The sequence below is a fragment of the Nelusetta ayraudi genome, unplaced genomic scaffold (assembly GCF_046127955.1).
Source record: "Nelusetta ayraudi isolate G7.1 ecotype Tasmania unplaced genomic scaffold, CSIRO-AGI_Nayr_v1 ptg000042l, whole genome shotgun sequence".
NCBI classification, from domain to species: domain Eukaryota; kingdom Metazoa; phylum Chordata; class Actinopteri; order Tetraodontiformes; family Monacanthidae; genus Nelusetta; species Nelusetta ayraudi.
In genome coordinates, this window is record NW_027466092.1 from 2,913,632 (window position 1) to 2,939,433 (window position 25,802).

Sequence of the window (25,802 nt, forward strand, 5' to 3'; positions counted from 1 at the left end):
CCCTAACCCTAACCCTAACCCTAGCTTCAGCCTTATTTCAATGCAAGTCAATGGGGTGAAATTTCAACTTTGTCCTAGAGACATGGGGCAACTTGCTCTTTCATCAGGAGTCCCCAAGAAGCGCCCACAGCAAATTTGGGGCTTCTAGTACTTGAGGAACCCGAACCCTAACCTTAACACCAACCCTAACCTTAACCCTAACCCTAGCTTCAGCCTTATTTCAATGCAAGTCAATGGGGTGAAATTTCAACTTTGTCCTAGAGACATGGGGCCACTTGCTCTTTCATCAGGAGTCCCCAAGAAGCGCCCACAGCAAATTTGGGGCTTCTAGTACTTGAGGAACCCTAACCCTAACCCTAACCTTAACCCTAACCCTAACCCTAACCCTAGCTTCAGCCTTATTTCAATGCAAGTCTATGGGGTGAAATTTCAACTTGGTCCTAGAGACATGGGGCCACTTGCTCTTTCATCAGGAGCCCCCAAGAAGCGCCCACAGCAAATTTGGGGCTTCTAGTACTTGAGGAACCCTAACCCTAACCTTAACCCTAACCCTAACCCTAACCCTAGCTTCAGCCTTATTTCAATGCAAGTCTATGGGGTGAAATTTCAACTTTGTCCTAGAGACATGGGGCCACTTGCTCTTTCATCAGGAGCCCCCAAGAAGCACCCACAGCAAATTTGGGGCTTCTAGTACTTGAGGAACCCTAACCCTAACCTTAACCCCAACCCTAACCCTAGCTTCAGCCTATTTCAGTGCAAGTCTATGGGGTGAAATTTCAACTTTGTCCTAGAGACATGGGGCCACTTGCTCTTTCATCAGGGGCCCCCAATAAGCGCCCACAGCAAATTTGGGGCTTCTAGTACTTGAGGAACCCTAACCCTAATCTTAACCCCAACCCTAACCCTAACCCTAACCCTAGCTTCAGCCTTATTTCAATGCAAGTCTATGGGGTGAAATTTCAACTTTGTCCTAGAGACATGGGGCCACTTGCTCTTTCATCAGGAGCCCCCAAGAAGCGCCCACAGCAAGTTTGGGGCTTCTAGTACTTGAGGAACCCTAACCCTAACCCTAACCTTAACCCTAACCCTAACCCTAACCCTAGCTTCAGCCTTATTTCAATGCAAGTCTATGGGGTGAAATTTCAACTTTGTCCTAGAGACATGGGGCCACTTGCTCTTTCATCAGGAGCCCCCAAGAAGCACCCACAGCAAATTTGGGGCTTCTAGTACTTGAGGAACCCTAACCCTAACCTTAACCCCAACCCTAACCCTAACCCTAGCTTCAGCCTATTTCAGTGCAAGTCTATGGGGTGAAATTTCAACTTTGTCCTAGAGACATGGGGCCACTTCCTCTTTCATCAGGGGCCCCCAAGAAGCGCCCACAGCAAATTTGGGGCTTCTAGTACTTGAGGAACCCTAACCCTAACCTTAACCCCAACCCTAACCCTAACCCTAACCCTAGCTTCAGCCTTATTTCAATGCAAGTCAATGGGGTGAAATTTCAACTTTGTCCTAGAGACATGGGGCCACTTGCTCTTTCATCAGGAGTCCCCAAGAAGCGCCCACAGCAAATTTGGGGCTTCTAGTACTTGAGGAACCCTAACCCTAACCCTAACCTTAACCCTAACCCTAACCCTAACCCTAGCTTCAGCCTTATTTCAATGCAAGTCTATGGGGTGAAATTTCAACTTGGTCCTAGAGACATGGGGCCACTTGCTCTTTCATCAGGAGCCCCCAAGAAGCGCCCACAGCAAATTTGGGGCTTCTAGTACTTGAGGAACCCTAACCCTAACCTTAACCCTAACCCTAACCCTAACCCTAGCTTCAGCCTTATTTCAATGCAAGTCTATGGGGTGAAATTTCAACTTTGTCCTAGAGACATGGGGCCACTTGCTCTTTCATCAGGAGCCCCCAAGAAGCACCCACAGCAAATTTGGGGCTTCTAGTACTTGAGGAACCCGAACCCTAACCTTAACACCAACCCTAACCTTAACCCTAACCCTAGCTTCAGCCTTATTTCAATGCAAGTCAATGGGGTGAAATTTCAACTTTGTCCTAGAGACATGGGGCCACTTGCTCTTTCATCAGGAGTCCCCAAGAAGCGCCCACAGCAAGTTTGGGGCTTCTAGTACTTGAGGAACCCTAACCCTAACCCTAACCTTAACCCTAACCCTAACCCTAGCTTCAGCCTTATTTCAATGCAAGTCAATGGGGTGAAATTTCAACTTTGTCCTAGAGACATGGGGCCACTTGCTCTTTCATCAGGAGTCCCCAAGAAGCGCCCACAGCAAATTTGGGGCTTCTAGTACTTGAGGAACCCTAACCCTAACCCTAACCTTAACCCTAACCCTAACCCTAACCCTAGCTTCAGCCTTATTTCAATGCAAGTCTATGGGGTGAAATTTCAACTTGGTCCTAGAGACATGGGGCCACTTGCTCTTTCATCAGGAGCCCCCAAGAAGCGCCCACAGCAAATTTGGGGCTTCTAGTACTTGAGGAACCCTAACCCTAACCTTAACCCTAACCCTAACCCTAACCCTAGCTTCAGCCTTATTTCAATGCAAGTCTATGGGGTGAAATTTCAACTTTGTCCTAGAGACATGGGGCCACTTGCTCTTTCATCAGGAGCCCCCAAGAAGCACCCACAGCAAATTTGGGGCTTCTAGTACTTGAGGAACCCTAACCCTAACCCTAACCTTAACCCTAACCCTAACCCTAACCCTAGCTTCAGCCTTATTTCAATGCAAGTCTATGGGGTGAAATTTCAACTTGGTCCTAGAGACATGGGGCCACTTGCTCTTTCATCAGGAGCCCCCAAGAAGCGCCCACAGCAAATTTGGGGCTTCTAGTACTTGAGGAACCCTAACCCTAACCTTAACCCTAACCCTAACCCTAACCCTAGCTTCAGCCTTATTTCAATGCAAGTCTATGGGGTGAAATTTCAACTTTGTCCTAGAGACATGGGGCCACTTGCTCTTTCATCAGGAGCCCCCAAGAAGCACCCACAGCAAATTTGGGGCTTCTAGTACTTGAGGAACCCTAACCCTAACCCTAACCCTAGCTTCAACCTTGTTTCAATGCAAGTCTATGGGGTGAAATTTCAACTTTGTCCTAGAGACATGGGGCCACTTGCTCTTTCATCAGGAGCCCCCAAGAAGCGCCCACAGCAAATTTGGGGCTTCTAGTACTTGAGGAACCCTAACCCTAACCTTAACCCCAACCCTAACCCTAACCCTAGCTTCAGCCTTATTTCAATGCAAGTCTATGGGGTGAAATTTCAACTTGGTCCTAGAGACATGGGGCCACTTGCTCTTTCATCAGGAGCCCCCAAGAAGCACCCACAGCAAATTTGGGGCTTCTAGTACTTGAGGAACCCTAACCCTAACCTTAACCCGAACCCTAACCCTACCCCTAGCTTCAGCCTTATTTCAATGCAAGTCTATGGGGTGAAATTTCAACTTTGTCCTAGAGACATGGGGCCACTTGCTCTTTCATCAGGAGCCCCCAAGAAGCACCCACAGCAAATTTGGGGCTTCTAGTACTTGAGGAACCCTAACCCTAACCTTAACCCGAACCCTAACCCTACCCCTAGCTTCAGCCTTATTTCAATGCAAGTCTATGGGGTGAAATTTCAACTTTGTCCTAGAGACATGGGGCCACTTGCTCTTTCATCAGGAGCCCCCAAGAAGCGCCCACAGCAAATTTGGGGCTTCTAGTACTTGAGGAACCCGAACCCTAACCTTAACACCAACCCTAACCTTAACCCTAACCCTAGCTTCAGCCTTATTTCAATGCAAGTCAATGGGGTGAAATTTCAACTTTGTCCTAGAGACATGGGGCCACTTGCTCTTTCATCAGGAGTCCCCAAGAAGCGCCCACAGCAAATTTGGGGCTTCTAGTACTTGAGGAACCCTAACCCTAACCCTAACCTTAACCCTAACCCTAACCCTAGCTTCAGCCTTATTTCAATGCAAGTCTATGGGGTGAAATTTCAACTTGGTCCTAGAGACATGGGGCCACTTGCTCTTTCATCAGGAGCCCCCAAGAAGCGCCCACAGCAAATTTGGGGCTTCTAGTACTTGAGGAACCCTAACCCTAACCTTAACCCTAACCCTAACCCTAACCCTAGCTTCAGCCTTATTTCAATGCAAGTCTATGGGGTGAAATTTCAACTTTGTCCTAGAGACATGGGGCCACTTGCTCTTTCATCAGGAGCCCCCAAGAAGCACCCACAGCAAATTTGGGGCTTCTAGTACTTGAGGAACCCTAACCCTAACCTTAACCCCAACCCTAACCCTAACCCTAACCCTAGCTTCAGCCTATTTCAGTGCAAGTCTATGGGGTGAAATTTCAACTTTGTCCTAGAGACATGGGGCCACTTGCTCTTTCATCAGGGGCCCCCAAGAAGCGCCCACAGCAAATTTGGGGCTTCTAGTACTTGAGGAACCCTAACCCTAATCTTAACCCCAACCCTAACCCTAACCCTAACCCTAGCTTCAGCCTTATTTCAATGCAAGTCTATGGGGTGAAATTTCAACTTTGTCCTAGAGACATGGGGCCACTTGCTCTTTCATCAGGAGCCCCCAAGAAGCGCCCACAGCAAGTTTGGGGCTTCTAGTACTTGAGGAACCCTAACCCTAACCTTAACCCCAACCCTAACCCTAACCCTAGCTTCAGCCTATTTCAGTGCAAGTCTATGGGGTGAAATTTCAACTTTGTCCTAGAGACATGGGGCCACTTGCTCTTTCATCAGGGGCCCCCAAGAAGCGCCCACAGCAAATTTGGGGCTTCTAGTACTTGAGGAACCCTAACCCTAACCTTAACCCCAACCCTAACCTTAACCCTAACCCTAGCTTCAGCCTTATTTCAATGCAAGTCTATGGGGTGAAATTTCAACTTTGTCCTAGAGACATGGGGCCACTTGCTCTTTCATCAGGAGCCCCCAAGAAGCGCCCACAGCAAATTTGGGGCTTCTAGTACTTGAGGAACCCTAACCCTAACCTTAACCCTAACCCTAACCCTAACCCTAGCTTCAACCTTATTTCAATGCAAGTCTATGGAGTGAAATTTCAACTTGGTCCTAGAGACATGGGGCCACTTGCTCTTTCATCAGGAGCCCCCAAGAAGCGCCCACAGCAAATTTGGGGCTTCTAGTACTTGAGGAACCCTAACCCTAACCCTAACCTTAACCCTAACCCTAACCCTAACCCTAGCTTCAGCCTTATTTCAATGCAAGTCTATGGGGTGAAATTTCAACTTTGTCCTAGAGACATGGGGCCACTTGCTCTTTCATCAGGAGCCCCCAAGAAGCGCCCACAGCAAATTTGGGGCTTCTAGTACTTGAGGAACCCTAACCCTAACCTTAACCCTAACCCTAACCCTAACCCTAGCTTCAACCTTATTTCAATGCAAGTCTATGGAGTGAAATTTCAACTTGGTCCTAGAGACATGGGGCCACTTGCTCTTTCATCAGGAGCCCCCAAGAAGCGCCCACAGCAAATTTGGGGCTTCTAGTATTTGAGGAACCCTAACCCTAACCCTAACCTTAACCCTAACCCTAACCCTAACCCTAGCTTCAGCCTTATTTCAATGCAAGTCTATGGGGTGAAATTTCAACTTGGTCCTAGAGACATGGGGCCACTTGCTCTTTCATCAGGAGCCCCCAAGAAGCGCCCACAGCAAGTGTGGGGCTTCTAGTACTTGAGGAACCCTAACCCTAACCCTAACCTTATCCTAACCCTAACCCTAACCCTAGCTTCAGCCTTATTTCAATGCAAGTCAATGGGGTGAAATTTCAACTTTGTCCTAGAGACATGGGGCCACTTGCTCTTTCATCAGGAGCCCCCAAGAAGCACCCACAGCAAATTTGGGGCCTCTAGTACTTGAGGAACCCTAACCCTAACCTTAACCCCAACCCTAACCCTAACCCTAACCCTAGCTTCAGCCTATTTCAGTGCAAGTCTATGGGGTGAAATTTCAACTTTGTCCTAGAGACATGGGGCCACTTGCTCTTTCATCAGGGCCCCCCAAGAAGCGCCCACAGCAAATTTGGGGCTTCTAGTACTTGAGGAACCCTAACCCTAACCTTAACCCCAACCCTAACCCTAACCCTAACCCTAGCTTCAGCCTTATTTCAATGCAAGTCTATGGGGTGAAATTTCAACTTTGTCCTAGAGACATGGGGCCACTTGCTCTTTCATCAGGGGCCCCCAAGAAGCGCCCACAGCAAGTTTGGGGCTTTTAGTACTTGAGGAACCCTAACCCTAACCCTAACCTTAACCCTAACCCTAACCCTAACCCTAGCTTCAGCCTTATTTCAATGCAAGTCTATGGGGTGAAATTTCAACTTGGTCCTAGAGACATGGGGCCACTTGCTCTTTCATCAGGAGCCCCCAAGAAGCGCCCACAGCAAATTTGGGGCTTCTAGTACTTGAGCAACCCTAACCCTAACCTTAACCCCAACCCTAACCCTAACCCTAACCCTAGCTTCAGCCTTATTTCAATGCAAGTCTATGGGGTGAAATTTCAACTTTGTCCTAGAGACATAGGGCCACTTGCTCTTTCATCAGGAGCCCCCAAGAAGCGCCCACAGCAAATTTGGGGCTTCTAGTACTTGAGGAACCCTAACCCTAACCTTAACCCTAACCCTAACCCTAACCCTAGCTTCAGCCTATTTCAGTGCAAGTCTATGGGGTGAAATTTCAACTTTGTCCTAGAGACATGGGGCCACTTGCTCTTTCATCAGGGGCCCCCAAGAAGCGCCCACAGCAAATTTGGGGCTTCTAGTACTTGAGGAACCCTAACCCTAACCTTAACCCCAACCCTAACCCTAACCCTAACCCTAGCTTCAGCCTTATTTCAATGCAAGTCTATGGGGTGAAATTCCAACTTTGTCCTAGAGACATGGGGCCACTTGCTCTTTCATCAGGGGCCCCCAAGAAGCGCCCACAGCAAGTTTGGGGCTTCTAGTACTTGAGGAACCCTAACCCTAACCTTAACCCTAACCCTAACCCTAACCCTAGCTTCAGCCTTATTTCAATGCAAGTCTATGGGGTGAAATTTCAACTTGGTCCTAGAGACATGGGGCCACTTGCTCTTTCATCAGGAGCCCCCAAGAAGCGCCCACAGCAAATTTGGGGCTTCTAGTACTTGAGGAACCCTAACCCTAACCTTAACCCTAACCCTAAACCTAACCCTAGCTTCAACCTTATTTCAATGCAAGTCTATGGAGTGAAATTTCAACTTGGTCCTAGAGACATGGGGCCACTTGCTCTTTCATCAGGAGCCCCCAAGAAGCGCCCACAGCAAATTTGGGGCTTCTAGTATTTGAGGAACCCTAACCCTAACCCTAACCTTAACCCTAACCCTAACCCTAGCTTCAGCCTTATTTCAATGCAAGTCTATGGGGTGAAATTTCAACTTGGTCCTAGAGACATGGGGCCACTTGCTCTTTCATCAGGAGCCCCCAAGAAGCGCCCACAGCAAGTGTGGGGCTTCTAGTACTTGAGGAACCCTAACCCTAACCCTAACCTTATCCTAACCCTAACCCTAACCCTAGCTTCAGCCTTATTTCAATGCAAGTCAATGGGGTGAAATTTCAACTTTGTCCTAGAGACATGGGGCCACTTGCTCTTTCATCAGGAGCCCCCAAGAAGCACCCACAGCAAATTTGGGGCCTCTAGTACTTGAGGAACCCTAACCCTAACCTTAACCCCAACCCTAACCCTAACCCTAACCCTAGCTTCAGCCTATTTCAGTGCAAGTCTATGGGGTGAAATTTCAACTTTGTCCTAGAGACATGGGGCCACTTGCTCTTTCATCAGGGGCCCCCAAGAAGCGCCCACAGCAAATTTGGGGCTTCTAGTACTTGAGGAACCCTAACCCTAACCTTAACCCCAACCCTAACCCTAACCCTAACCCTAGCTTCAGCCTTATTTCAATGCAAGTCTATGGGGTGAAATTTCAACTTTGTCCTAGAGACATGGGGCCACTTGCTCTTTCATCAGGGGCCCCCAAGAAGCGCCCACAGCAAGTTTGGGGCTTTTAGTACTTGAGGAACCCTAACCCTAACCCTAACCTTAACCCTAACCCTAACCCTAACCCTAGCTTCAGCCTTATTTCAATGCAAGTCTATGGGGTGAAATTTCAACTTGGTCCTAGAGACATGGGGCCACTTGCTCTTTCATCAGGAGCCCCCAAGAAGCGCCCACAGCAAATTTGGGGCTTCTAGTACTTGAGCAACCCTAACCCTAACCTTAACCCCAACCCTAACCCTAACCCTAACCCTAGCTTCAGCCTTATTTCAATGCAAGTCTATGGGGTGAAATTTCAACTTTGTCCTAGAGACATAGGGCCACTTGCTCTTTCATCAGGAGCCCCCAAGAAGCGCCCACAGCAAATTTGGGGCTTCTAGTACTTGAGGAACCCTAACCCTAACCTTAACCCTAACCCTAACCCTAACCCTAGCTTCAGCCTATTTCAGTGCAAGTCTATGGGGTGAAATTTCAACTTTGTCCTAGAGACATGGGGCCACTTGCTCTTTCATCAGGGGCCCCCAAGAAGCGCCCACAGCAAATTTGGGGCTTCTAGTACTTGAGGAACCCTAACCCTAACCTTAACCCCAACCCTAACCCTAACCCTAACCCTAGCTTCAGCCTTATTTCAATGCAAGTCTATGGGGTGAAATTTCAACTTTGTCCTAGAGACATGGGGCCACTTGCTCTTTCATCAGGGGCCCCCAAGAAGCGCCCACAGCAAGTTTGGGGCTTCTAGTACTTGAGGAACCCTAACCCTAACCCTAACCTTAACCCTAACCCTAACCCTAACCCTAGCTTCAGCCTTATTTCAATGCAAGTCTATGGGGTGAAATTTCAACTTGGTCCTAGAGACATGGGGCCACTTGCTCTTTCATCAGGAGCCCCCAAGAAGCGCCCACAGCAAGTGTGGGGCTTCTAGTACTTGAGGAACCCTAACCCTAACCCTAACCTTATCCTAACCCTAACCCTAACCCTAGCTTCAGCCTTATTTCAATGCAAGTCAATGGGGTGAAATTTCAACTTTGTCCTAGAGACATGGGGCCACTTGCTCTTTCATCAGGAGCCCCCAAGAAGCACCCACAGCAAATTTGGGGCCTCTAGTACTTGAGGAACCCTAACCCTAACCTTAACCCCAACCCTAACCCTAACCCTAACCCTAGCTTCAGCCTATTTCAGTGCAAGTCTATGGGGTGAAATTTCAACTTTGTCCTAGAGACATGGGGCCACTTGCTCTTTCATCAGGGGCCCCCAAGAAGCGCCCACAGCAAATTTGGGGCTTCTAGTACTTGAGGAACCCTAACCCTAACCTTAACCCCAACCCTAACCCTAACCCTAACCCTAGCTTCAGCCTTATTTCAATGCAAGTCTATGGGGTGAAATTTCAACTTTGTCCTAGAGACATGGGGCCACTTGCTCTTTCATCAGGGGCCCCCAAGAAGCGCCCACAGCAGGTTTGGGGCTTTTAGTACTTGAGGAACCCTAACCCTAACCCTAACCTTAACCCTAACCCTAACCCTAACCCTAGCTTCAGCCTTATTTCAATGCAAGTCTATGGGGTGAAATTTCAACTTGGTCCTAGAGACATGGGGCCACTTGCTCTTTCATCAGGAGCCCCCAAGAAGCGCCCACAGCAAATTTGGGGCTTCTAGTACTTGAGCAACCCTAACCCTAACCTTAACCCCAACCCTAACCCTAACCCTAACCCTAGCTTCAGCCTTATTTCAATGCAAGTCTATGGGGTGAAATTTCAACTTTGTCCTAGAGACATAGGGCCACTTGCTCTTTCATCAGGAGCCCCCAAGAAGCGCCCACAGCAAATTTGGGGCTTCTAGTACTTGAGGAACCCTAACCCTAACCTTAACCCTAACCCTAGCTTCAGCCTATTTCAGTGCAAGTCTATGGGGTGAAATTTCAACTTTGTCCTAGAGACATGGGGCCACTTGCTCTTTCATCAGGGGCCCCCAAGAAGCGCCCACAGCAAATTTGGGGCTTCTAGTACTTGAGGAACCCTAACCCTAACCTTAACCCCAACCCTAACCCTAACCCTAACCCTAGCTTCAGCCTTATTTCAATGCAAGTCTATGGGGTGAAATTTCAACTTTGTCCTAGAGACATGGGGCCACTTGCTCTTTCATCAGGGGCCCCCAAGAAGCGCCCACAGCAAGTTTGGGGCTTCTAGTACTTGAGGAACCCTAACCCTAACCCTAACCTTAACCCTAACCCTAACCCTAACCCTAGCTTCAGCCTTATTTCAATGCAAGTCTATGGGGTGAAATTTCAACTTTGTCCTAGAGACATGGGGCCACTTGCTCTTTCATCAGGAGCCCCCAAGAAGCGCCCACAGCAAATTTGGGGCTTCTAATACTTGAGGAACCCTAACCCTAACCTTAACCCTAACCCTAACCCTAACCCTAGCTTCAGCCTTATTTCAATGGAAGTCGATGGGGTGAAATTTCAACTTTGTCCTAGAGACATGGGGCCACTTGCTCTTTCATCAGGAGCCCCCAAGAAGCGCCCACAGCAAATTTGGGGCTTCTAGTATTTGAGGAACCCTAACCCTAACCCTAGCTTCAACCTTATTTCAATGCAAGTCTATGGAGTGAAATTTCAACTTGGTCCTAGAGACATGGGGCCACTTGGTCTTTCATCAGGAGCCCCCAAGAAGCGCCCACAGCAAATTTGGGGCTTCTAGTACTTGAGGTACCCTAACCCTAACCTTAACCCTAACCCTAACCCTAACCCTAGCTTCAACCTTATTTCAATGCAAGTCTATGGAGTGAAATTTCAACTTGGTCCTAGAGACATGGGGCCACTTGCTCTTTCATCAGGAGCCCCCAAGAAGCGCCCACAGCAAATTTGGGGCTTCTAGTACTTGAGGGACCCTAACCCTAACCTTAATCCTAACCCTAACCCTAACTCTAGCTTCAGCCTTATTTCAATGCAAGTCTATGGGGTGAAATTTCAACTTTGTCCTAGAGACATGGGGCCACTTGCTCTTTCATCAGGAGCCCCCAAGAAGCGCCCACAGCAAATTTGGGGCTTCTAGTACTTGAGGAACCCTAACCCTAACCCTAACCCTAGCTTCAGCCTTATTTCAATGCAAGTCTATGGGGTGAAATTTCAACTTTGTCCTAGAGACATGGGGCCACTTGCTCTTTCATCAGGGGCCCCCAAGAAGCGCCCACAGCAAGTTTGGGGCTTCTAGTACTTGAGGAACCCTAACCCTAACCCTAACCTTAACCCTAACCCTAACCCTAACCCTAGCTTCAGCCTTATTTCAATGCAAGTCTATGGGGTGAAATTTCAACTTTGTCCTAGAGACATGGGGCCACTTGCTCTTTCATCAGGAGCCCCCAAGAAGCGCCCACAGCAAATTTGGGGCTTCTAGTATTTGAGGAACCCTAACCCTAACCCTAACCTTAACCCTAACCCTAACCCTAACCCTAGCTTCAGCCTTATTTCAATGCAAGTCTATGGGGTGAAATTTCAACTTTGTCCTAGAGACATGGGGCCACTTGCTCTTTCATCAGGGGCCCCCAAGAAGCGCCCACAGCAAGTTTGGGGCTTCTAGTACTTGAGGAACCCTAACCCTAACCCTAACCCTAACCTTAACCCTAACCCTAACCCTAACCCTAGCTTCAGCCTTATTTCAATGCAAGTCTATGGGGTGAAATTTCAACTTTGTCCTAGAGACATGGGGCCACTTGGTCTTTCATCAGGAGCCCCCAAGAAGCGCCCACAGCAAATTTGGGGCTTCTAGTATTTGAGGAACCCTAACCCTAACCCTAGCTTCAACCTTATTTCAATGCAAGTCTATGGAGTGAAATTTCAACTTGGTCCTAGAGACATGGGGCCACTTGCTCTTTCATCAGGAGCCCCCAAGAAGCGCCCACAGCAAATTTGGGGCTTCTAGTACTTGAGGTACCCTAACCCTAACCTTAACCCTAACCCTAACCCTAACCCTAACCCTAGCTTCAACCTTATTTCAATGCAAGTCTATGGAGTGAAATTTCAACTTGGTCCTAGAGACATGGGGCCACTTGCTCTTTCATCAGGAGCCCCCAAGAAGCGCCCACAGCAAATTTGGGGCTTCTAGTACTTGAGGGACCCTAACCCTAACCTTAATCCTAACCCTAACCCTAACTCTAGCTTCAGCCTTATTTCAATGCAAGTCTATGGGGTGAAATTTCAACTTTGTCCTAGAGACATGGGGCCACTTGCTCTTTCATCAGGAGCCCCCAAGAAGCGCCCACAGCAAATTTGGGGCTTCTAGTACTTGAGGAACCCTAACCCTAACCCTAACCCTAGCTTCAGCCTTATTTCAATGCAAGTCTATGGGGTGAAATTTCAACTTTGTCCTAGAGACATGGGGCCACTTGCTCTTTCATCAGGGGCCCCCAAGAAGCGCCCACAGCAAGTTTGGGGCTTCTAGTACTTGAGGAACCCTAACCCTAACCCTAACCTTAACCCTAACCCTAACCCTAACCCTAGCTTCAGCCTTATTTCAATGCAAGTCTATGGGGTGAAATTTCAACTTTGTCCTAGAGACATGGGGCCACTTGCTCTTTCATCAGGAGCCCCCAAGAAGCGCCCACAGCAAATTTGGGGCTTCTAGTATTTGAGGAACCCTAACCCTAACCCTAACCTTAACCCTAACCCTAACCCTAACCCTAGCTTCAGCCTTATTTCAATGCAAGTCTATGGGGTGAAATTTCAACTTTGTCCTAGAGACATGGGGCCACTTGCTCTTTCATCAGGGGCCCCCAAGAAGCGCCCACAGCAAGTTTGGGGCTTCTAGTACTTGAGGAACCCTAACCCTAACCCTAACCTTAACCCTAACCCTAACCCTAACCCTAGCTTCAGCCTTATTTCAATGCAAGTCTATGGGGTGAAATTTCAACTTTGTCCTAGAGACATGGGGCCACTTGGTCTTTCATCAGGAGCCCCCAAGAAGCGCCCACAGCAAATTTGGGGCTTCTAATACTTGAGGAACCCTAACCCTAACCTTAACCCTAACCCTAACCCTAACCCTAGCTTCAGCCTTATTTCAATGGAAGTCGATGGGGTGAAATTTCAACTTTGTCCTAGAGACATGGGGCCACTTGCTCTTTCATCAGGAGCCCCCAAGAAGCGCCCACAGCAAATTTGGGGCTTCTAGTATTTGAGGAACCCTAACCCTAACCCTAGCTTCAGCCTTATTTCAATGCAAGTCTATGGAGTGAAATTTCAACTTGGTCCTAGAGACATGGGGCCACTTGCTCTTTCATCAGGAGCCCCCAAGAAGCGCCCACAGCAAATTTGGGGCTTCTAGTACTTGAGGTACCCTAACCCTAACCTTAACCCTAACCCTAACCCTAACCCTAACCCTAGCTTCAACCTTATTTCAATGCAAGTCTATGGGGTGAAATTTCAACTTGGTCCTAGAGACATGGGGCCACTTGCTCTTTCATCAGGAGCCCCCAAGAAGCGCCCACAGCAAATTTGGGGCTTCTAGTACTTGAGGGACCCTAACCCTAACCTTAATCCTAACCCTAACCCTAACTCTAGCTTCAGCCTTATTTCAATGCAAGTCTATGGGGTGAAATTTCAACTTTGTCCTAGAGACATGGGGCCACTTGCTCTTTCATCAGGAGCCCCCAAGAAGCGCCCACAGCAAATTTGGGGCTTCTAGTATTTGAGGAACCCTAACCCTAACCTTAACCCTAACCCTAACCCTAACCCTAGCTTCAGCCTTATTTCAATGCAAGTCTATGGGGTGAAATTTCAACTTTGTCCTAGAGACATGGGGCCACTTGGTCTTTCATCAGGAGCCCCCAAGAAGCGCCCACAGCAAATTTGGGGCTTCTAATACTTGAGGAACCCTAACCCTAACCTTAACCCTAACCCTAACCCTAACCCTAGCTTCAGCCTTATTTCAATGGAAGTCGATGGGGTGAAATTTCAACTTTGTCCTAGAGACATGGGGCCACTTGCTCTTTCATCAGGAGCCCCCAAGAAGCGCCCACAGCAAATTTGGGGCTTCTAGTATTTGAGGAACCCTAACCCTAACCCTAGCTTCAACCTTATTTCAATGCAAGTCTATGGAGTGAAATTTCAACTTGGTCCTAGAGACATGGGGCCACTTGGTCTTTCATCAGGAGCCCCCAAGAAGCGCCCACAGCAAATTTGGGGCTTCTAGTACTTGAGGTACCCTAACCCTAACCTTAACCCTAACCCTAACCCTAGCTTCAACCTTATTTCAATGCAAGTCTATGGAGTGAAATTTCAACTTGGTCCTAGAGACATGGGGCCACTTGCTCTTTCATCAGGAGCCCCCAAGAAGCGCCCACAGCAAATTTGGGGCTTCTAGTACTTGAGGGACCCTAACCCTAACCTTAATCCTAACCCTAACCCTAACTCTAGCTTCAGCCTTATTTCAATGCAAGTCTATGGGGTGAAATTTCAACTTTGTCCTAGAGACATGGGGCCACTTGCTCTTTCATCAGGAGCCCCCAAGAAGCGCCCACAGCAAATTTGGGGCTTCTAGTACTTGAGGAACCCTAACCCTAACCCTAACCCTAGCTTCAGCCTTATTTCAATGCAAGTCTATGGGGTGAAATTTCAACTTTGTCCTAGAGACATGGGGCCACTTGCTCTTTCATCAGGGGCCCCCAAGAAGCGCCCACAGCAAGTTTGGGGCTTCTAGTACTTGAGGAACCCTAACCCTAACCCTAACCTTAACCCTAACCCTAACCCTAACCCTAGCTTCAGCCTTATTTCAATGCAAGTCTATGGGGTGAAATTTCAACTTTGTCCTAGAGACATGGGGCCACTTGCTCTTTCATCAGGAGCCCCCAAGAAGCGCCCACAGCAAATTTGGGGCTTCTAGTATTTGAGGAACCCTAACCCTAACCCTAACCTTAACCCTAACCCTAACCCTAACCCTAGCTTCAGCCTTATTTCAATGCAAGTCTATGGGGTGAAATTTCAACTTTGTCCTAGAGACATGGGGCCACTTGCTCTTTCATCAGGGGCCCCCAAGAAGCGCCCACAGCAAGTTTGGGGCTTCTAGTACTTGAGGAACCCTAACCCTAACCCTAACCTTAACCCTAACCCTAACCCTAACCCTAGCTTCAGCCTTATTTCAATGCAAGTCTATGGGGTGAAATTTCAACTTTGTCCTAGAGACATGGGGCCACTTGCTCTTTCATCAGGAGCCCCCAAGAAGCGCCCACAGCAAATTTGGGGCTTCTAGTACTTGAGGAACCCTAACCCTAACCTTAACCCCAACCCTAACCCTAACCCTAGCTTCAGCCTTATTTCAATGCAAGTCTATGGGGTGAAATTTCAACTTGGTCCTAGAGACATGGGGCCACTTGCTCTTTCATCAGGAGCCCCCAAGAAGCACCCACAGCAAATTTGGGGCTTCTAGTACTTGAGGAACCCTAACCCTAACCTTAACCCGAACCCTAACCCTACCCCTAGCTTCAGCCTTATTTCAATGCAAGTCTATGGGGTGAAATTTCAACTTTGTCCTAGAGACATGGGGCCACTTGCTCTTTCATCAGGAGCCCCCAAGAAGCACCCACAGCAAATTTGGGGCTTCTAGTACTTGAGGAACCCTAACCCTAACCTTAACCCGAACCCTAACCCTACCCCTAGCTTCAGCCTTATTTCAATGCAAGTCTATGGGGTGAAATTTCAACTTTGTCCTAGAGACATGGGGCCACTTGCTCTTTCATCAGGGGCCCCCAAGAAGCGCCCACAGCAAATTTGGGGCTTCTAGTACTTGAGGAACCCGAACCCTAACCTTAAAACCAACCCTAACCTTAACCCTAACCCTAACTTCAGCCTTATTTCAATGCAAGTCAATGGGGTGAAATTTCAACTTTGTCCTAGAGACATGGGGCCACTTGCTCTTTCATCAGGAGTCCCCAAGAAGCGCCCACAGCAAATTTGGGGCTTCTAGTACTTGAGGAACCCTAACCCTAACCCTAACCTTAACCCTAACCCTAACCCTAGCTTCAGCCTTATTTCAATGCAAGTCTATGGGGTGAAATTTCAACTTGGTCCTAGAGACATGGGGCCACTTGCTCTTTCATCAGGAGCCCCCAAGAAGCGCCCACAGCAAATTTGGGGCTTCTAGTACTTGAGGAACCCTAACCCTAACCTTAACCCTAACCCTAACCCTAACCCTAGCTTCAGCCTTATTTCAATGCAAGTCTATGGGGTGAAATTTCAACTTTGTCCTAGAGACATGGGGCCACTTGCTCTTTCATCAGGAGCCCCCAAGAAGCACCCACAGCAAATTTGGGGCTTCTAGTACTTGAGGAACCCTAACCCTAACCTTAACCCCAACCCTAACCCTAACCCTAACCCTAGCTTCAGCCTATTTCAGTGCAAGTCTATGGGGTGAAATTTCAACTTTGTCCTAGAGACATGGGGCCACTTGCTCTTTCATCAGGGGCCCCCAAGAAGCGCCCACAGCAAATTTGGGGCTTCTAGTACTTGAGGAACCCTAACCCTAATCTTAACCCCAACCCTAACCCTAACCCTAACCCTAGCTTCAGCCTTATTTCAATGCAAGTCTATGGGGTGAAATTTCAACTTTGTCCTAGAGACATGGGGCCACTTGCTCTTTCATCAGGAGCCCCCAAGAAGCGCCCACAGCAAGTTTGGGGCTTCTAGTACTTGAGGAACCCTAACCCTAACCTTAACCCCAACCCTAACCCTAACCCTAGCTTCAGCCTATTTCAGTGCAAGTCTATGGGGTGAAATTTCAACTTTGTCCTAGAGACATGGGGCCACTTGCTCTTTCATCAGGGGCCCCCAAGAAGCGCCCACAGCAAATTTGGGGCTTCTAGTACTTGAGGAACCCTAACCCTAACCTTAACCCCAACCCTAACCCTAACCCTAACCCTAGCTTCAGCCTTATTTCAATGCAAGTCTATGGGGTGAAATTTCAACTTTGTCCTAGAGACATGGGGCCACTTGCTCTTTCATCAGGAGCCCCCAAGAAGCGCCCACAGCAAATTTGGGGCTTCTAGTACTTGAGGAACCCTAACCCTAACCTTAACCCTAACCCTAACCCTAACCCTAGCTTCAACCTTATTTCAATGCAAGTCTATGGAGTGAAATTTCAACTTGGTCCTAGAGACATGGGGCCACTTGCTCTTTCATCAGGAGCCCCCAAGAAGCGCCCACAGCAAATTTGGGGCTTCTAGTACTTGAGGAACCCTAACCCTAACCCTAACCTTAACCCTAACCCTAACCCTAACCCTAGCTTCAGCCTTATTTCAATGCAAGTCTATGGGGTGAAATTTCAACTTTGTCCTAGAGACATGGGGCCACTTGGTCTTTCATCAGGAGCCCCCAAGAAGCGCCCACAGCAAATTTGGGGCTTCTAATACTTGAGGAACCCTAACCCTAACCTTAACCCTAACCCTAACCCTAACCCTAGCTTCAGCCTTATTTCAATGGAAGTCGATGGGGTGAAATTTCAACTTTGTCCTAGAGACATGGGGCCACTTGCTCTTTCATCAGGAGCCCCCAAGAAGCGCCCACAGCAAATTTGGGGCTTCTAGTATTTGAGGAACCCTAACCCTAACCCTAGCTTCAGCCTTATTTCAATGCAAGTCTATGGAGTGAAATTTCAACTTGGTCCTAGAGACATGGGGCCACTTGCTCTTTCATCAGGAGCCCCCAAGAAGCGCCCACAGCAAATTTGGGGCTTCTAGTACTTGAGGGACCCTAACCCTAACCTTAATCCTAACCCTAACCCTAACTCTAGCTTCAGCCTTATTTCAATGCAAGTCTATGGGGTGAAATTTCAACTTTGTCCTAGAGACATGGGGCCACTTGCTCTTTCATCAGGAGCCCCCAAGAAGCGCCCACAGCAAATTTGGGGCTTCTAGTATTTGAGGAACCCTAACCCTAACCCTAGCTTCAACCTTATTTCAATGCAAGTCTATGGAGTGAAATTTCAACTTGGTCCTAGAGACATGGGGCCACTTGGTCTTTCATCAGGAGCCCCCAAGAAGCGCCCACAGCAAATTTGGGGCTTCTAGTACTTGAGGTACCCTAACCCTAACCTTAACCCTAACCCTAACCCTAGCTTCAACCTTATTTCAATGCAAGTCTATGGAGTGAAATTTCAACTTGGTCCTAGAGACATGGGGCCACTTGCTCTTTCATCAGGAGCCCCCAAGAAGCGCCCACAGCAAATTTGGGGCTTCTAGTACTTGAGGGACCCTAACCCTAACCTTAATCCTAACCCTAACCCTAACTCTAGCTTCAGCCTTATTTCAATGCAAGTCTATGGGGTGAAATTTCAACTTTGTCCTAGAGACATGGGGCCACTTGCTCTTTCATCAGGAGCCCCCAAGAAGCGCCCACAGCAAATTTGGGGCTTCTAGTACTTGAGGAACCCTAACCCTAACCCTAACCCTAGCTTCAGCCTTATTTCAATGCAAGTCTATGGGGTGAAATTTCAACTTTGTCCTAGAGACATGGGGCCACTTGCTCTTTCATCAGGGGCCCCCAAGAAGCGCCCACAGCAAGTTTGGGGCTTCTAGTACTTGAGGAACCCTAACCCTAACCCTAACCTTAACCCTAACCCTAACCCTAACCCTAGCTTCAGCCTTATTTCAATGCAAGTCTATGGGGTGAAATTTCAACTTTGTCCTAGAGACATGGGGCCACTTGCTCTTTCATCAGGAGCCCCCAAGAAGCGCCCACAGCAAATTTGGGGCTTCTAGTATTTGAGGAACCCTAACCCTAACCCTAACCTTAACCCTAACCCTAACCCTAACCCTAGCTTCAGCCTTATTTCAATGCAAGTCTATGGGGTGAAATTTCAACTTTGTCCTAGAGACATGGGGCCACTTGCTCTTTCATCAGGGGCCCCCAAGAAGCGCCCACAGCAAGTTTGGGGCTTCTAGTACTTGAGGAACCCTATCCCTAACCCTAACCTTAACCCTAACCCTAACCCTAACCCTAGCTTCAGCCTTATTTCAATGCAAGTCTATGGGGTGAAATTTCAACTTTGTCCTAGAGACATGGGGCCACTTGCTCTTTCATCAGGAGCCCCCAAGAAGCGCCCACAGCAAATTTGGGGCTTCTAGTACTTGAGGAACCCTAACCCTAACCTTAACCCCAACCCTAACCCTAACCCTAGCTTCAGCCTTATTTCAATGCAAGTCTATGGGGTGAAATTTCAACTTGGTCCTAGAGACATGGGGCCACTTGCTCTTTCATCAGGAGCCCCCAAGAAGCACCCACAGCAAATTTGGGGCTTCTAGTACTTGAGGAACCCTAACCCTAACCTTAACCCGAACCCTAACCCTACCCCTAGCTTCAGCCTTATTTCAATGCAAGTCTATGGGGTGAAATTTCAACTTTGTCCTAGAGACATGGGGCCACTTGCTCTTTCATCAGGAGCCCCCAAGAAGCACCCACAGCAAATTTGGGGCTTCTAGTACTTGAGGAACCCTAACCCTAACCTTAACCCCAACCCTAACCCTACCCCTAGCTTCAGCCTTATTTCAATGCAAGTCTATGGGGTGAAATTTCAACTTTGTCCTAGAGACATGGGGCCACTTGCTCTTTCATCAGGGGCCCCCAAGAAGCGCCCACAGCAAATTTGGGGCTTCTAGTACTTGAGGAACCCGAACCCTAACCTTAAAACCAACCCTAACCTTAACCCTAACCCTAACTTCAGCCTTATTTCAATGCAAGTCAATGGGGTGAAATTTCAACTTTGTCCTAGAGACATGGGGCCACTTGCTCTTTCATCAGGAGTCCCCAAGAAGCGCCCACAGCAAATTTGGGGCTTCTAGTACTTGAGGAACCCTAACCCTAACCCTAACCTTAACCCTAACCCTAACCCTAGCTTCAGCCTTATTTCAATGCAAGTCTATGGGGTGAAATTTCAACTTGGTCCTAGAGACATGGGGCCACTTGCTCTTTCATCAGGAGCCCCCAAGAAGCGCCCACAGCAAATTTGGGGCTTCTAGTACTTGAGGAACCCTAACCCTAACCTTAACCCTAACCCTAACCCTAACCCTAGCTTCAGCCTTATTTCAATGCAAGTCTATGGGGTGAAATTTCAACTTTGTCCTAGAGACATGGGGCCACTTGCTCTTTCATCAGGAGCCCCCAAGAAGCACCCACAGCAAATTTGGGGCTTCTAGTACTTGAGGAACCCTAACCCTAACCTTAACCCCAACCCTAACCCTAACCCTAACCCTAGCTTCAGCCTATTTCAGTGCAAGTCTATGGGGTGAAATTTCAACTTTGTCCTAGAGACATGGGGCCACTTGCTCTTTCATCAGGGGCCCCCAAGAAGCGCCCACAGCAAATTTGGGGCTTCTAGTACTTGAGGAACCCTAACCCAAATCTTAACCCCAACCCTAACCCTAACCCTAACCCTAGCTTCAGCCTTATTTCAATGCAAGTCTATGGGGTGAAATTTCAACTTTGTCCTAGAGACATGGGGCCACTTGCTCTTTCATCAGGAGCCCCCAAGAAGCGCCCACAGCAAGTTTGGGGCTTCTAGTACTTGAGGAACCCTAACCCTAACCTTAACCCCAACCCTAACCCTAACCCTAACCCTAGCTTCAGCCTTATTTCAATGCAAGTCTATGGGGTGAAATTTCAACTTTGTCCTAGAGACATGGGGCCACTTGCTCTTTCATCAGGAGCCCCCAAGAAGCGCCCACAGCAAATTTGGGGCTTCTAGTACTTGAGGAACCCTAACCCTAACCTTAACCCTAACCCTAACCCTAACCCTAGCTTCAACCTTATTTCAATGCAAGTCTATGGAGTGAAATTTCAACTTGGTCCTAGAGACATGGGGCCACTTGCTCTTTCATCAGGAGCCCCCAAGAAGCGCCCACAGCAAATTTGGGGCTTCTAGTACTTGAGGGACCCTAACCCTAACCTTAATCCTAACCCTAACCCTAACTCTAGCTTCAGCCTTATTTCAATGCAAGTCTATGGGGTGAAATTTCAACTTTGTCCTAGAGACATGGGGCCACTTGCTCTTTCATCAGGAGCCCCCAAGAAGCGCCCACAGCAAATTTGGGGCTTCTAGTACTTGAGGAACCCTAACCCTAACCCTAACCCTAGCTTCAGCCTTATTTCAATGCAAGTCTATGGGGTGAAATTTCAACTTTGTCCTAGAGACATGGGGCCACTTGCTCTTTCATCAGGGGCCCCCAAGAAGCGCCCACAGCAAGTTTGGGGCTTCTAGTACTTGAGGAACCCTAACCCTAACCCTAACCTTAACCCTAACCCTAACCCTAACCCTAGCTTCAGCCTTATTTCAATGCAAGTCTATGGGGTGAAATTTCAACTTTGTCCTAGAGACATGGGGCCACTTGCTCTTTCATCAGGAGCCCCCAAGAAGCGCCCACAGCAAATTTGGGGCTTCTAGTATTTGAGGAACCCTAACCCTAACCCTAACCTTAACCCTAACCCTAACCCTAACCCTAGCTTCAGCCTTATTTCAATGCAAGTCTATGGGGTGAAATTTCAACTTTGTCCTAGAGACATGGGGCCACTTGCTCTTTCATCAGGGGCCCCCAAGAAGCGCCCACAGCAAGTTTGGGGCTTCTAGTACTTGAGGAACCCTAACCCTAACCCTAACCTTAACCCTAACCCTAACCCTAACCCTAGCTTCAGCCTTATTTCAATGCAAGTCTATGGGGTGAAATTTCAACTTTGTCCTAGAGACATGGGGCCACTTGCTCTTTCATCAGGAGCCCCCAAGAAGCGCCCACAGCAAATTTGGGGCTTCTAGTACTTGAGGAACCCTAACCCTAACCTTAACCCCAACCCTAACCCTAACCCTAGCTTCAGCCTTATTTCAATGCAAGTCTATGGGGTGAAATTTCAACTTGGTCCTAGAGACATGGGGCCACTTGCTCTTTCATCAGGAGCCCCCAAGAAGCACCCACAGCAAATTTGGGGCTTCTAGTACTTGAGGAACCCTAACCCTAACCTTAACCCGAACCCTAACCCTACCCCTAGCTTCAGCCTTATTTCAATGCAAGTCTATGGGGTGAAATTTCAACTTTGTCCTAGAGACATGGGGCCACTTGCTCTTTCATCAGGAGCCCCCAAGAAGCACCCACAGCAAATTTGGGGCTTCTAGTACTTGAGGAACCCTAACCCTAACCTTAACCCGAACCCTAACCCTACCCCTAGCTTCAGCCTTATTTCAATGCAAGTCTATGGGGTGAAATTTCAACTTTGTCCTAGAGACATGGGGCCACTTGCTCTTTCATCAGGAGCCCCCAAGAAGCACCCACAGCAAATTTGGGGCTTCTAGTACTTGAGGAACCCTAACCCTAACCTTAACCCCAACCCTAACCCTACCCCTAGCTTCAGCCTTATTTCAATGCAAGTCTATGGGGTGAAATTTCAACTTTGTCCTAGAGACATGGGGCCACTTGCTCTTTCATCAGGGGCCCCCAAGAAGCGCCCACAGCAAATTTGGGGCTTCTAGTACTTGAGGAACCCGAACCCTAACCTTAAAACCAACCCTAACCTTAACCCTAACCCTAACTTCAGCCTTATTTCAATGCAAGTCAATGGGGTGAAATTTCAACTTTGTCCTAGAGACATGGGGCCACTTGCTCTTTCATCAGGAGTCCCCAAGAAGCGCCCACAGCAAATTTGGGGCTTCTAGTACTTGAGGAACCCTAACCCTAACCCTAACCTTAACCCTAACCCTAACCCTAGCTTCAGCCTTATTTCAATGCAAGTCTATGGGGTGAAATTTCAACTTGGTCCTAGAGACATGGGGCCACTTGCTCTTTCATCAGGAGCCCCCAAGAAGCGCCCACAGCAAATTTGGGGCTTCTAGTACTTGAGGAACCCTAACCCTAACCTTAACCCTAACCCTAACCCTAACCCTAGCTTCAGCCTTATTTCAATGCAAGTCTATGGGGTGAAATTTCAACTTTGTCCTAGAGACATGGGGCCACTTGCTCTTTCATCAGGAGCCCCCAAGAAGCACCCACAGCAAATTTGGGGCTTCTAGTACTTGAGGAACCCTAACCCTAACCTTAACCCCAACCCTAACCCTAACCCTAACCCTAGCTTCAGCCTATTTCAGTGCAAGTCTATGGGGTGAAATTTCAACTTTGTCCTAGAGACATGGGGCCACTTGCTCTTTCATCAGGGGCCCCCAAGAAGCGCCCACAGCAAATTTGGGGCTTCTAGTACTTGAGGAACCCTAACCCAAATCTTAACCCCAACCCTAACCCTAACCCTAACCCTAGCTTCAGCCTTATTTCAATGCAAGTCTATGGGGTGAAATTTCAACTTTGTCCTAGAGACATGGGGCCACTTGCTCTTTCATCAGGAGCCCCCAAGAAGCGCCCACAGCAAGTTTGGGGCTTCTAGTACTTGAGGAACCCTAACCCTAACCTTAACCCCAACCCTAACCCTAACCCTAGCTTCAGCCTATTTCAGTGCAAGTCTATGGGGTGAAATTTCAACTTTGTCCTAGAGACATGGGGCCACTTGCTCTTTCATCAGGGGCCCCCAAGAAGCGCCCACAGCAAATTTGGGGCTTCTAGTACTTGAGGAACCCTAACCCTAACCTTAACCCCAACCCTAACCCTAACCCTAACCCTAGCTTCAGCCTTATTTCAATGCAAGTCTATGGGGTGAAATTTCAACTTTGTCCTAGAGACATGGGGCCACTTGCTCTTTCATCAGGAGCCCCCAAGAAGCGCCCACAGCAAATTTGGGGCTTCTAGTACTTGAGGAACCCTAACCCTAACCTTAACCCTAACCCTAACCCTAACCCTAGCTTCAACCTTATTTCAATGCAAGTCTATGGAGTGAAATTTCAACTTGGTCCTAGAGACATGGGGCCACTTGCTCTTTCATCAGGAGCCCCCAAGAAGCGCCCACAGCAAATTTGGGGCTTCTAGTACTTGAGGGACCCTAACCCTAACCTTAATCCTAACCCTAACCCTAACTCTAGCTTCAGCCTTATTTCAATGCAAGTCTATGGGGTGAAATTTCAACTTTGTCCTAGAGACATGGGGCCACTTGCTCTTTCATCAGGAGCCCCCAAGAAGCGCCCACAGCAAATTTGGGGCTTCTAGTACTTGAGGAACCCTAACCCTAACCCTAACCCTAGCTTCAGCCTTATTTCAATGCAAGTCTATGGGGTGAAATTTCAACTTTGTCCTAGAGACATGGGGCCACTTGCTCTTTCATCAGGGGCCCCCAAGAAGCGCCCACAGCAAGTTTGGGGCTTCTAGTACTTGAGGAACCCTAACCCTAACCCTAACCTTAACCCTAACCCTAACCCTAACCCTAGCTTCAGCCTTATTTCAATGCAAGTCTATGGGGTGAAATTTCAACTTTGTCCTAGAGACATGGGGCCACTTGCTCTTTCATCAGGAGCCCCCAAGAAGCGCCCACAGCAAATTTGGGGCTTCTAGTATTTGAGGAACCCTAACCCTAACCCTAACCTTAACCCTAACCCTAACCCTAACCCTAGCTTCAGCCTTATTTCAATGCAAGTCTATGGGGTGAAATTTCAACTTTGTCCTAGAGACATGGGGCCACTTGCTCTTTCATCAGGGGCCCCCAAGAAGCGCCCACAGCAAGTTTGGGGCTTCTAGTACTTGAGGAACCCTAACCCTAACCCTAACCTTAACCCTAACCCTAACCCTAACCCTAGCTTCAGCCTTATTTCAATGCAAGTCTATGGGGTGAAATTTCAACTTTGTCCTAGAGACATGGGGCCACTTGCTCTTTCATCAGGAGCCCCCAAGAAGCGCCCACAGCAAATTTGGGGCTTCTAGTACTTGAGGAACCCTAACCCTAACCTTAACCCCAACCCTAACCCTAACCCTAGCTTCAGCCTTATTTCAATGCAAGTCTATGGGGTGAAATTTCAACTTGGTCCTAGAGACATGGGGCCACTTGCTCTTTCATCAGGAGCCCCCAAGAAGCACCCACAGCAAATTTGGGGCTTCTAGTACTTGAGGAACCCTAACCCTAACCTTAACCCGAACCCTAACCCTACCCCTAGCTTCAGCCTTATTTCAATGCAAGTCTATGGGGTGAAATTTCAACTTTGTCCTAGAGACATGGGGCCACTTGCTCTTTCATCAGGAGCCCCCAAGAAGCACCCACAGCAAATTTGGGGCTTCTAGTACTTGAGGAACCCTAACCCTAACCTTAACCCGAACCCTAACCCTACCCCTAGCTTCAGCCTTATTTCAATGCAAGTCTATGGGGTGAAATTTCAACTTTGTCCTAGAGACATGGGGCCACTTGCTCTTTCATCAGGAGCCCCCAAGAAGCGCCCACAGCAAATTTGGGGCTTCTAGTACTTGAGGAACCCGAACCCTAACCTTAAAACCAACCCTAACCTTAACCCTAACCCTAACTTCAGCCTTATTTCAATGCAAGTCAATGGGGTGAAATTTCAACTTTGTCCTAGAGACATGGGGCCACTTGCTCTTTCATCAGGAGTCCCCAAGAAGCGCCCACAGCAAATTTGGGGCTTCTAGTACTTGAGGAACCCTAACCCTAACCCTAACCTTAACCCTAACCCTAACCCTAGCTTCAGCCTTATTTCAATGCAAGTCTATGGGGTGAAATTTCAACTTGGTCCTAGAGACATGGGGCCACTTGCTCTTTCATCAGGAGCCCCCAAGAAGCGCCCACAGCAAATTTGGGGCTTCTAGTACTTGAGGAACCCTAACCCTAACCTTAACCCTAACCCTAACCCTAACCCTAGCTTCAGCCTTA